Genomic DNA, 14,694 nt, shown 5'->3' on the forward strand with positions numbered 1-14,694 from the left:
GTGTATATTTCATCGTTTCAATTATATTTATTTTCTAAAATGCAGTTTCATCAGCAAATATGCAAAACCATAACTCTTATAACAAAATTTTAAAAAATGACAAATGGAAAAAAAGAAGATATTAATACTGATTAAAATAGAGGTGAACATATAAAATTTTAATGGCACTCGTTCCTGAAGTATAAGTGGATGCATGTATTTCTTTATTAATTATTACCCTATATGATTAAGTAAAATATTACTAAGCATTATAAAAGGAAGAACTGAACACATTATTAAACCACACTGTCCTACTTAATTTAGTTTGAGTGTTTGTAATATGGAGGAAATGTCTGATAACATATTCTATGTATGTAAAGAACTACGCCTAATGACAGAAAGAAATGTGAAAGTGTTAAAATAAGCACATTTTTTATGATGGATGCCCAACTACAGATGTGTTAATTCACCCTGAAGTTAACCTCTTGATTGATAAAATTGTTGTTTCTATTGATGTGAAAATTAGTTTCTATTGATAACCTCCACTTAATTTCGTTTGCGAACCGTAAATTGTAAAAGATCTTCTAAAATATTGTCTTTGCTCTCTGAATATAAAATGAATTACTTTGACTTAATCTGGTAGACCCCCTGCTAATTTCATGAACATACTGGGAAAAAAACCATCTAAATAATCGGGGGTTAGACCATGTAAAATTTTGATGATCATCAGCAGTACTCTGGAAACACTACACCTTCACTGTGGTGTACTTCATTGACAATCCCGTAGATCAATTGTTTGGAAATTATGACAAATGTTTTTTTGGAATACCAGACAAGCTTTCTCATACCTTCGTATGTTTGGTTATTATTGATAATTGCTTGATCTAAAAGAAACAAAATGCAGATAAAATGAAGCCGCAATGCACTGTTTACACCAACTGTTATATTTTCCGCGTTAATTAAAGGAATACGGATTTTAAAAATATTTAAAGTCGTACTGTAAGAATTTAAAGGTATTAGCTGGTTCTAACGATTATATCAAGTTAATAAAATGGACACTTTATAAATGTGTTACATCACAAAACTTCATCGTTATGCAGATGTTCATTAGACGAAATTACGAATATCTAATATACCTGAGATGAACCGCATTTTTATTGTCAAGTGATCCTATCTGCATATCGAAGTTCCGGTCGCGATAGCTCAGTGATAAAATATTAGCTTTGTAAACGGGAGGGCTAAAGTTAGAGTCCCGCTTGTAACTTTAAAGACAGAGGTCAATTTTCCAACAGGTGATATTTAATCTACAGCTGGTGAAGGTTCAAGTTGAATAAAACAAATCTTGACGCTACGTAAATAAAAACAAAGAAACAAAAAACCATCCAAACAAATATATTCTGAATCCCTTAATAATTTCACACAAAATATCAACAAGATGTCTTCATATTTCACTTGCACCAAGTCGTTGGTTACACATGATTAATGAAAAATTCCCATTAAAATTACAAAAGTAATTGACTTCATTCCGAAATACAGATTGACAATAAATATCAGTAGCATGTATACTGTCTTTGTAAAGAGACGACGAAAACCACCAAAAATGACCCAAGATGAAGCTTCAATGTCCAGTGTAGTTTTTCTTCTTACGTCTGTTGGTTGCTCTTGTTCGGTACTTATTAACGTTAGTTTCGTATAGTGTTTTACCATGGAAATGAAATAGTGTTTCAACCTGTACCCACACGAACACATTTAATGCGAGTATCGTCTACTTTTCGTCCATAACATTTTCTTCTAGTTCATTATGCCTCCTTAGGATTTTAAATTATACTCTATAAATGTCGCCTTTTCTGAGAACCACATAATACTCGGATCATGAATTAGAGATAATCGTATTTACCAGAGACGTCCCAGATCACAGTGCAGTGAAAACCCGAACAATCCTTCCATTGTTCTCTAAATATTTTAAAAGAACTGATTCACGATTTCCCCCTAAATTTTGTTTTGCATGGTTAATGATGAGTACTGGGTATTGTGCTTAAAGGTTTCACAAAATTAAGGATATATATCAAAACAGAAACTCATTATATAGAGAGAGTATTATTTGTTGTGTAAACAAAGATTTAGGTATGTTATTGTATACAACGTTTTGAAAATGTATGGTTATCCATCTAAAGTTGATGGTAAATATCACATTTCAAGAATCCTGGCCATTTAAAAGTTAAATTTATGTCTGTGCAAAAATTCGAATGCTTCAAATTGCAAAAATAACATTTCAATAGTTTGATAGTAAATATAACAAGGCGCGAGTCTTCTTTACTTAACACAGTATTAAGAAGGTTCAAATGTTGGTTGTCAACTTTACATGAATTATATTTTTAATGTTTAACATCAGAAATGAAAAAATATATATAAAAAAGTGAACCAGTCCGTTGAATACGTTTTAAGTAACACACATCGTCAACAAAAACTGTCTAGTGGATAAGCACTGAATGATAGGTCTTGGGTACGAGCCCCACTCATACCATGACCGTGTGATACTCATGAAACAAGAGGGTCATGGACACATCACTCAACTGAATCACTTTAGCCCTGTGCTATGATTTAGAAAAAAATCCATAGTAAATTTTCAAAGGCTCCCGATATAACTGAACATAAATCCACACAACATAGGGATGCCTCAACGTCTTCTAGAAGATCAAAGTCATGGTATGAAATGAAGGACCTTGTTATAAAAAAATATACGTAAACATATAAATGCTTCATCTTAAATAGTTCACGAGATATTGCCTACGTCAGATTTTCAACAGTAGGTCATACTCTAAGGTCACACACCATGCTATCATGTGAACGATCTTGTCATAATTTTTTTTTTCACCAATATGACTACCGTGACATATCTTTTAGTGCCGAATCTTTGGATTTTGAGTTACTATTAAGAAAATTTATCGTAGGCAATATCTTCTGAACTGTTTAAGGTAGGGGTTCCATACTTTATGAAAGGTGAAGATAACGAACAGTGATTAATCTCCTAACTCCTTCAAGCAACACAAAATAAATAGTTGGGCAAATACGGACCCCTGGACACACCAGAGGTGGGATCAGGTGCCAAGGAGGAGTAAGCATCTCCTGTCGATCGGTCACACCCACCGTTATATATAGATTTCTTATGGCAAATACCTTACATTTCATACCATGATTATCTAAACTTGTGATCTTGTACATGAATATATGTCATGAACATATAAAGCTAAGCTGGGACCACAATTGGGTGAACATTTTTCATGGGAATGATGATTAAAGAAACCTCTTTTTAAATCACAATAGGTAACGGGCAAGGTGACTCGGGTAAGTGACATGGCCCATGAACCTCTTGTGATTTAGGGAAATCATCGTATTTACATGTGTGAATTGGTATAAAATACGAATTGCATGGTTATGAAGATTGTGAAATTTTCAACCTCAAGGGGCAATCATATAGCAAAAATAATAGATGTTTTAATGTTTGTTTTTCCACTCCTTGCATGCTTGCTTATTAAAACTGAATTAGGACAAATATGAGAAATCATGTTCACCTAGGAACAGAAAAAACTCATGTTTGATTGTTGAACAACATTGTTTTATTGAGCTCTTGATTTATGAGTTGCGGTATGTTACTCAGATAACCTACCCGTTAAGGACTAATGACTTTTTATTTTATTTAAGAGTCGATTGAAAAAAATATTTTGTTAATCTGAATATTTAACACTATTAGATGTTTAATTGTATGACCTCGGCATTGAATTAAAAAAGAATGAGTTGATACAGACTCTTTTGCAGGGTTCATGTAAGGCCAGCGCTTTTATTTTGATATTTGTACCTGAATCGCAACAAGATAAAAGTTCTATTTACATGTATATTCTCTAACACTTGTCAATCAAATTTCACTAAGATTTTTTGAAACTAAACCCAGATAAACAAAAAGAGTCAACATTTTCAACGAGAGTAGAAGCGCCAATAATTCGATAGTGTTATGTCATGCACAAAGCTTTGATCTTGTGATTACTCAGATTTGTGTGGAGTTCAGTTTCCTTTGAATATATCTAAAACTTAAATTCAATTATTTGAATTAGGTTAAAGTATTTGTGGGGACCCACCGACACTTGAAGCGAGAATAGAGACCTATTAACTAGAATAATCAGAGCTATGTCATTAATAAAGTTTTGATTTTATAATTACTCAGAATCAGGTAGATTTAAAGAATTCAGCAATAGGATGTACTTTAAATATTACAACGAAATTTCTTGTCTTCTATATAGGTCAAGGTTATCAAAGGCTCCAATATAAGAGTCCTCATTGAGTGCGTTACTCAGAGTCGTGTAGTGTTGTATTTCCTCGTAACTAGAGTTTAACAACGTGGTGGACTTTGAATATCTGGCTATATTCCAGGCTTCACGACCATACATTGAAAATAAAATTAGATTTCAAATCAAGATAATTTCAGTTTTGGACTTGCATGAATTATCATTTTTCCGGACTTTTTGTGCTTGCTGATATTTATTTCATATTTGGTAGATTGCCTTGTAATAACATGTTTGTGATTTTTGCTGAGTTTCAGCCATTGGACGTTCGAAAAATAGTGTGAATTACCAGTGGTTGGACTTGTTGTGCTTGCAGACATACATTTCACAAGTGGTACATTTTTAGTTCACATCTACAAATTTGATAAAAACTAGTGCTGTCACATCCACACCAGCTTAAAGTTAACACCCAGGTTTCATATTTACTATACTCATGAAAACCTCCAGCATAGTAATGCAAATAAGTTTTGCAACCGGTAGGGGACTATGTATTGCCATGAAATACTCTCAAGATCCTCGTTGAACTTTGTATTGGTAGGTAAGTTTCATTCTACAATGTACCTAGATCGAAAGGTGGTTCGTAAGCTTCAACGTATGAACTATATACAGGATCTCATCAAGCTTGTTAAAGTCCTTTCTTGTGTACTACATGTACTTGTACTCAACTGAGACTTGTGACTTAGATTGTTCTAGAGTTCAATGTTTACTTCTTTAGTAGAAATATGATGTAACGGTTCTATCATTGTCTTTCAAGATTGTACTAGAAAATATATTCTTATTAAAAATACACTCTGCATTTTTATGATAAAAAACTCTTGATTAAAAAAGCTCTCGGCGTTTTTAAATTATTTTAAAACTTGGAACTTTGATTTTGGAATTAACTGTATTGTGTGTAGATTCAGTTCGCCACGGACTTAATCACATATTTTAAGTTAGTAGTATTTTGCTATTTTCACAATTTTTGTTTTAATTATTAATTAAATAATTACAATTGTAAATAAATACAACGGGTGAGACCGATCGACAGGGGATGTTTACTCCTCCTAGGCACCTTATCCCACCTCTGGTATATCCAAGGGTCCGTGTTTGCCCAACACTTTATTCTGAATTGCTAATAGACGTTTTGAGACTGATCACTGTTCGTTATCTTCGCCTTTCATGTAAATAAATCTTATCAATTGTTTAATTGCCTTTGTTTGTAAATTCTGCTGCTTTAAGGGTTAGTTCTGACGCATAACACCTGATGATGGATTGCATCGAGGGATTTGATATTGGATGTTCTTGCGGCTCCATATACTATACAGCTGTAGTCTGGTTTAGACCAGATTATAGAGCGATACAGATGTAGAAGAACGATTTTATCTGCTCCTCATTTTATGTTTGTAGCAACTTTATTGACATCAATAATTTCCTTGATAATGCCGTTGCTATATGAGGAACAAAAGAAAGTTTAGTATCAGATACTTTACCTTGAAGAAATTCAATTGGAGTACCATCTCATTGCACTTGTGGATCATCGTGGGGTTTTCGTTCATAACAGAAATGTATGCACAACTCCGTTTACCTCATCAAGATATAGGGCTCACGGCGGGTGTGACCGGTCAACAGGGGATACTTACTCCTCCTGGTCACTTGATCCCACCTCTGGTGTTCAGGGGTCCGTGTTTGCCCAAAGTTCTATCTATGTTGTATTGTTTGTAGGAGTTATGAGATTAATCACTGTTCGTTATCTTCACCTTTCATATTTACATGTAATTTATTTGAGTTTTAAGATTACCCACCACCCTAGCACAGATCATGCCATGACTCAGAAATCTACCCAAGAAGTGGAGGATAAGGTAGAATTAGTCACCAAATGCAGTTATTTAGTATCGTTATCAAGTGTTCACGTTGGTGTGTTCAGGGGTCCGTGTTTGCCCAACTATCTATTTTGAATTGCTTATAGGAGTTTATGAGATCACTGTTCGTTATCTTCACCTTTCATGCATGCAGTTTCAGTCTTTAAAACCAAACACAATTTTGGATTTGTTTATGAATAACATAGTTTTCCTTCAATGGAAGAATCCATGTTTTAGTGTTGTGTTTCACCGTACCTGGAATTTAACATTGCGGTGTACTTTAAATATTTGTGACATGGCTATATTCCAGGAATCTAAAAAAAATATATGCATATTAGGTGGGGGGTTTTGTACCAAGAAATCTAAAAATTGTGGTCAGAGCGAGTGGGTGTGGAAGATACTAGTAATGATTTTGTGTTATATGAAGAGGTTGGACAATCATTCAGTATTTAGAAACATCCCACGTACGTACTCTCTGAACATTTATCTGTAAGTCTTAGATTAAAACTTTTATCTTTCACTTGACCTTGTCGTAGTCCGTATACATAGATTATATAAACGAATTTAAGTGGAATGAAATACAACTCAAGTGTACAATTAACATTTGACAATTTATAGATATACTTATATTCCATTGGTCAAATCAAAGAAACTAAACTCGACGTAATGATATTCGTATATAGCAATATACATTTCACTTGGGTATTTTCGTAATAATGTACGGTTACCAGAATCATAGCGAGCGAAGCTTGCGAATAGAGACGCGACGAACTTGTTCCAATTATTTGAGTCATGTGATTTAATAATAATGATAATGTCCTTTATTTAAATAAGATAGCACAATTAGTTTACCAGCTAGTTTACATTGTGGTCCTGAAGACGTATATACAGACAGCAGTATTATACAGATACAATATAAAATAGAATATAAAGGTATGTTGTATACACAACTGTACGCTATTTACATATCTAAAACTTAAAAAATCTGAAAATAAATAAAAAAAATACAACTTAAAATAACCAAAAACAAATCTATATGGTTTTAATTTCCCAAATGAAAGAAAGTTCTAAGATAAACGGATTTAAAAGTTTCCAATGTTGGGTAATATTTTAAAAATTCTGGCATATTATTCCATAACTGTGAACCGTAAATTGTAAAAGAAATTCTAAAATATTGTATATCTTTGCTCTCTGGATATATAATGAATTACTTTGACTTCATCTGGTAGACCTCCTGCTAATTTCATGAACATTCTGAAACACATCTAAATAATCGAGGGTTAGCCCATCTAAAACTTTGATGATCATCAATAGTACTCTGGAAACATTACACCTTCACCGTGGTGTACTTCATTGACAATCCCGTAGATCAATTGTTTGGAAATTATGACAAATGTTTTTTTGAAATACCAGACAAACCTTCTCATACCTTCGTATGTTTGTTTATTATTGATAATTGCTTGATCTGAAAGAAACAAAATGGAGGTAAAATGAAGCCGCAATGCACTGTTTACACCAACTGTTATATTTTCCGCGTTAATTAAAGGAATACGGATTTTAAAAATATTTAAAGTCCCGCTAGTAACTTTAAAGACAGATGTCCATTTTCCAACAGGTGATATTTAATCTACAGCTGGTGAAGGTTTAATATGACTGAAAAAATATTGACGCTACGTAAATAAAAACAAAGAAATAAAAAACCATCCAACCAAATATATTCTGAATCGCTTTGTTGCAATTGATATTATGACCCCTTGGTCGAGGCCTCTGCTGGTGGACTGTTAGTCCCCGAGGGTCTCTACAGCCCAGTAGCTAAGTACTTTGTTACTAGCTTGAAAATACGGATGTATATTTAATTGAAATTATTAAATTTAGAAATTCATTTCAAAATTAAGGATTATATCCCTCATGCATAGCTCTTATCCTTGGACGAATTTTGCTCCACTTTTTTGGCACGCTATTTTTGGCTATATTTAGCTCTAAAACTTCATAGTTATTTCGGATTTCAAACATTTCGGTTGAGCATCACTGAAGAGACATTATTTGTCGAAATGCGCATCTGGTGCATCAAAATTGGTACCGTATAAGTTTTACATATTTGAGTTGTAGAGAGTAGTCAAATTTCCTTGTGATAAAATCACTTACACCGATGAAAAGGTTGCATATTTTAAGGCATTTCTCACAATGATCATAACAGCATCAAAATACCATGCACCTCCCCGGCACGATGAGTAAAAGTACATGTTTCCTTGAATAATTCCACACAAAATATCAACAAGATGTCCTCAAATTTCAATTGCACCAAGACGTTGGTTACACATGGTTAATCAAACATTTCCTACTAGAATTGCAAACGTGATTGACTTCATTCCGAAATACAAATTGACAATAAATATCAGTAGCATGTATACTGTCTCTGTAAAGAGACGAAGGAAACCACCAAAAATGACACAAGATGAAGCTGCAATCATATGATGTCCAGTGTAGTTGTTTGTTTGGGGGTTTTTTTGTTACTTTTCTTTGTTCCTCTTGTTCGATATTTATTAACGTTAGTTTCGTATAGTGTTTTACCATGTAAATGAAATAGTGTTTCAACCTGTACCCACACGAACACATTATATGCGAGTATCGTCCACCTTTCGTCAATAACATTTTCTTTCTAGTTCATTATGCCTCCTTAGGATTTTTAATTACACTCTATAAATATCGCCTTTTCTGAGAACCACATAATACTCCAATCATGAATTAGAGATAATCGTATTTAACAGAGACGTCCCAGATCACAGTGCAGTGTAATGTTTCGTGAAAAACCCGAACAATCCTTCCATTGTTCTCTAAATATTTTAAAAGAACTGATTCACGATTTCCCCCTAAATTTTGTTTTGCATGGTTAATGATGAGAATTTACTGGATACTGTGCTTAAAGGTTTCACAAAATTAAGGATATATATCCAAAACAGAAACTCATTATATAGAGAGAGTATTATTTGTTGTGTAAACAAAGCTTTAGGTATGTTATTTTATACAATGTTTTGAAAATGTATGGTTATCCATCTAAAGTTTATGGTAAATATCTCATTTCAAGTATCCTGGCCATTTAAAAGTTAAATTTGTGTCTGTGCAAATTCGAATGCTTCAAATTGCAAAAATAACATTTCAATAATTTGATAGTAAATATAACAAGGCGCGAGTCTTCTTTACTTAACACAGTATTAAGAAGGTTCAAATGTTGGTTGTCAACTTTACATGAATTATATTTTTAATGTTTAACATCAGAAATGAAATATATATATATATATATATATATATATATATATATATATATATATATATATATAAGTGAACCAGTCCGTTGAATACGTTTTAAGTAACACACAACGTCAACAAAAATTGTCTAGTGGATAAACACTGAATGACAGGTCTTGGGTACGAGCCCCATTCATATCATGACCGTGTGATACTCATGAAACAAGAGGGCCGTGGAGCACATCACTCACCTGAATCACTTTAGCCCTGTGCTGTGATTTAGAAAAAAATCCATAGTAAATTTTCAAGGGGTCCCGATATAACTGAACATAAATCCACACAACATAGGGATGCCTCAACGTCTTCTAGAAGATCAAAGTCACATAGATCATGGTATGAAATGAAGGATCTTGTTATACAAAATATACGTAAACATATAAATGCTTCATCTTAAATAGTTCACGAGATATTGCCTACGTCAGATTTTCAACAGTAGGTCATACTCTAAGGTCACACACCATCATGTGAACGATCTTGTCATAAAAAATCTATACACCAATATGACTACCGTGACATATCTTTTAGTGCCGAATCTTTGGATTTTGAGTTACTATTAAGAAAATTTATCGTAGGCAATATCTTCTGAACTGTTTAAGTTAGGGGTTCCATACTTTATGAAAGGTGAAAATAACGAACAGTGATCAATCTCATAACTCCTACAAGCAACACAAAATAAATAGTTGGGCAAATACGGACCCCTGGACACACCAGAGGTGGGATCAGGTGCCAAGGAGGGGTAAGCATCTCCTGTCGATCGGTCACACCCACCGTTATATATAGATTTCTTATGGCAAATACCTTACATTTCATACCATGATTATCTAAACTTGTGACCTTGTACATGCAAGGTGAAGATAATGAACAGTGATCAATCTCATAACATATGTCATGAACCTATAAAGATAAGCTGGGACCACAATTGGGTGAACATTTTTCATGGGAATGATGATTAAAGAAACCTCTTTTTAAAATCACAATAGGTAACGGGCAAGGTGACTCGGGTAAGTGACTTGGCCCATGAACCTCTTGTGATTTAGGGAAATCATCGTTTTTACATGCGTGAATTGGTATAAAATACGAACTGTATGGTTATGAAGATTGTGAAATTTTCAACCTCAAGGGGCAATCATATAGCAAAAATAATAAATGCTTTAATGTTTCTTTTTCCACTCCTTCCATGCTTGCTTATTAAAACTGAATTAGGACAAATATGAGAAATCATTTTCACCTAGGAACAAAAAAAACTCATGTTTGATTGTTGAACAACATTGTTTTATTGAGCTCTTGATTTAGGAGTTGCGGTATGTTACTCAGATAACCTACCCGTTAAGGACTAATGACTTTTTGTTTTATTTAAGAGTCGATTGAAAAAAATATTTTGTTAATCTGAATATTTAACACTATTAGATGTTTAATTGTATGACCTCGGCATTGAATTAAAAAAGAATGAGTTGATACAGACGCTTTTGCAGGGTTCATGTAAGGCCAACTCTTTTATTTTGATATTTGTACCTGAATCGCAACAAGATAAAAGTTCTATTTACATGTATATTCTCTAACACTTGTCAATCAAATTTCACTAAGATATTTTTGAAACTAAACCCAGATAAACAAAAAGAGTCAACGTTTTCAGCGAGAGTAGTAGCGCCAATAATTCGATAGTGTTTTGTCATGCATAAAGTTTCGTTCTTGTGATTACGCAGATTTGTGTGGAGTTCAGTTTCCTTTGAATATATCTAAAACTTAAATTCAATTATTTGAATTAGGTTAAAGTATTTGTGGGGACCCACCGACACTTAAAGCGAGAATAGAGACCTATTAACTAGAATAATCAGAGCTATGTCTTTAATAAAGTTTTGATTTTATAATTACTCAGAATCAGGTAGATTTAGAGAATTCAGCAATAGGATGTACTTTAAATATTACAACGAAATTTCTTGTCTTCTATATAGGTCAAGGTTATCAAACGCTCCAATATAAGAGTCCTCATTGTGTGCGTTACTCAGAATTGTGTAGTGTTGTATTTCCTCGTAACTAGAGTTTAATAACGTGGTGGACTTTGAATATCTGGCTATATTCCAGGCTTCACGACCATACATTGAAAATAAACTTAGATTTCAAATCAAGATAACTTCAGTTTTGGACTTGCATGAATTATCATTTTTCCGGACTTTTTGTGCTTGCTGATATTCATTTCATATTTGGTACATTGCCTTGTAATAACATGTTTGAGATTTTTGCTGAGTTTCAGCCATTGGACGTTCGAAAAATAGTGTGAATTACCAGTGGTTGGACTTGTTGTGCTTGCAGACATACATTTCACAAGTGGTACATTTTTAGTTCACATCTACAAATTTGATAAAAACTAGTGCTGTCACATCCACACCAGCTTAAAGTTAACACCCAAATTTCATATTTACTATTCTAATGAAAACCTCCATCATAGTAATGCAAATAAGTTTTGCAACCGGTAGGGGACTATGTATTGCTATGAAATACTCTCAAGATCCTCGTTGAACTTTGTATTGGTAGGTAAGTTTCATTCTACATTGTACGTAGATCGAAAGGTGGTTCGTAAGCTTCAACGTATGAACTATATATAGGCTTGTTAAAGTCCTTTGTTGTGTACTACATGTACTTGTACTCAATTGACACCTGTGACTTAGATTGTTCTAGAGTTCAATGTTTACTTCTTTAGTAGAAATATGATGTAATGGTTGTATCATTGTCTTTCAAGATTGTACTAGAAAATATATTCTTATTATAAATACACTGTGCATTTTTATGGGGGGAAAAACCTCTTGATTAAAAAAGCTCTCGGCGTTTTTAAATTATTTTAAAACTGGGAACTTTGATTTTGGAATTAACTGTATTGTGTGTAGATTCAGTTCGCCACGGACTTAATCACATATTTTAAGTTAGTATTTTGCTATTTTCTTAATTTTCTTTTAATTATTAATTAAATAATTACAATTGTAAATAAATACAACGGGTGTGACCGATCGACAGGGGATGTTTACTCCTCCTAGGCACCTTCTCCCACCTCTGGTATATCCAGGGGTCCGTGTTTGCCCAACTCTTTATTTTGAATTTGCTAATAGGAGTTTTGAAATTGATCACTGTTCTTTATCTTCGCCTTTCATGTAAATAAATCTTATCAATTGTTTAATTGCCTTTGTTTGTAAATTCTGCTGCTTTAAGGGTTAGTTCTGACCCATAATATCCTAATGATGGATTGCATCGAGGACTTTGATATATAATGTTCTTGCGGCTCCATATACTATACAGATGAAGTCTGGTTTAGACCAGATTAGATAGCGATACAGATGTAGAAGAATGATTTTATCTGCTCCTCATTTTATGTTTGTAGCAACTTTATTGACATCAATATTTTCCTTGATAATGCCGTTGCTATATGAGGAACAAAAGAAAGTTCAGTATCAGATACTTTACCTTGAGGAAATTCAATTGGAGTACCATCTCATTGCACTTGTGGATCATCGTGGGATTTTCGTTCATAACAGAAATGTATGCACAACTCCGTTTACCTCATCGAGATATAGGGCTCACGGTGGGTGTGACCGGTCAACAGGGGATACTTACTCCTCCTAGGCACCTGATCCCACCTCTGGTGTGTCCAGGGGTCTGTGTTTGCCCAACTATCCATTTTGAATTGCTTATAGGAGTTATGAGATCACTGTTCGTTATATTCACCTTTCATGCATGCAGTTTCAGTCTTTAAAACAAAACACAATTTTGGATTTGTTTATCAATAAGATAGTTTTCCTTCAATGAAATCCATGTTTTAGTGTTGTGTTTCACCGTACCTGGAATTTAACATTGTGGCGTACTTTAAATATTTGTGACATGGCTATATTCCAGGAATCTCAAAAATATATGCATATTAGGTGGGGGGGGGGGGGGTTGTACCAAGAAATCTAAAAATTGTGGTCAGAGCGAGTGGGTGTGAAAGATACTAGTAATGACTTTGTGTTATCTGAAGAGGTTGGACAATCATTCAGTATTTAGAAACATCCCAAGTACTACACGATTCTTTGAGGTAGATTAATGTTGCGACAAAAATATATGACAAAACAGGCGGTGTGTTATGTACTTATCGTATCTGTCACGCGACCTGCTATTCATACATTCTAAAGTTCTTGCAATAAATCGCTTCGGTGAAAGTGGGATATCCCATAGCATTGAATTAGAGAGGTAAAGCATATTCAGATTAACGTGAATGTTTGGTGAATTTGTAAACATTCCTAGTATCGTTAATATTTAACCACGAGTGTAGAATATCGTCAAATTTAGGGGTATTTTCGCAAACAATGATCAAAGGTCAACGCCTGATGTTGTTCTCAAGCATGGTCCACAGAGATACTTCATTTCCTGCTTTCACACAAAATACCAGCAAACAATTCCCATTTTTCACTTGCGACAAATCGTTCATTACACACGATTTGACTGTCTATGTACATATTGGACGACTTTAAAGTTACAATTAAATAAAATTAAATTCCGCGTACTATATATATAAAAACTGAAGTCATGTCTAATATCAAAGAAAAAATATGAATTATCATTTGACAAGCATTAGAGATATTTCTACACTGATACTGATTTTTCTCGGGAAGACTTGAATTGACTGCACGCAATTGTCTGAAAATGTAGATCCCAATCGCACATTGAATGTCTATTGCTTTGGAAATTCTTGATAAAGTTTGGTAAATGTCCTTGAAGATCTAGACCAATATTGCTAAGAACTGTTAAAATACCACATTTCCATGTGGTGGCGTATTCTTTTTGTATAAGCAAAATAAACTCCGAAATTAACACACTTGGAAGCCCATTATCAAAGGATGCATCTTACCATGCCCGGATTATGTTGGCCCAGAATGTCTGGAGAAAATGAAAATGTGAAAAGGTTACAGACAGACGACAGGTGAGTAAGGCGATGGACAACGGGGATAAGAATAACTCACTTGAGCTTTCAGCTCAAATGCTTAGATTCATGTCAACAAATTGCAAATAACATCTTTCGTTGCCTCATGCTCATTTTACGAGCCGTTGTATCCAGTAGCTTTTTCTGGTTTCCATCACTATATTTCATGAAATATCGGGTTATTTTTAGCAACAGGTATTCCAGGACTAATTATTATTTCTTTCAGTGCAGTCTAAAGCAATGGTAATTTCTTATTTCCAGAACCACACACAATGTAGTAAAGCTGGTT

This window comes from Ostrea edulis, chromosome 8 (genome assembly GCF_947568905.1).
Source record: "Ostrea edulis chromosome 8, xbOstEdul1.1, whole genome shotgun sequence".
Lineage (NCBI taxonomy): Eukaryota > Metazoa > Mollusca > Bivalvia > Ostreida > Ostreidae > Ostrea > Ostrea edulis.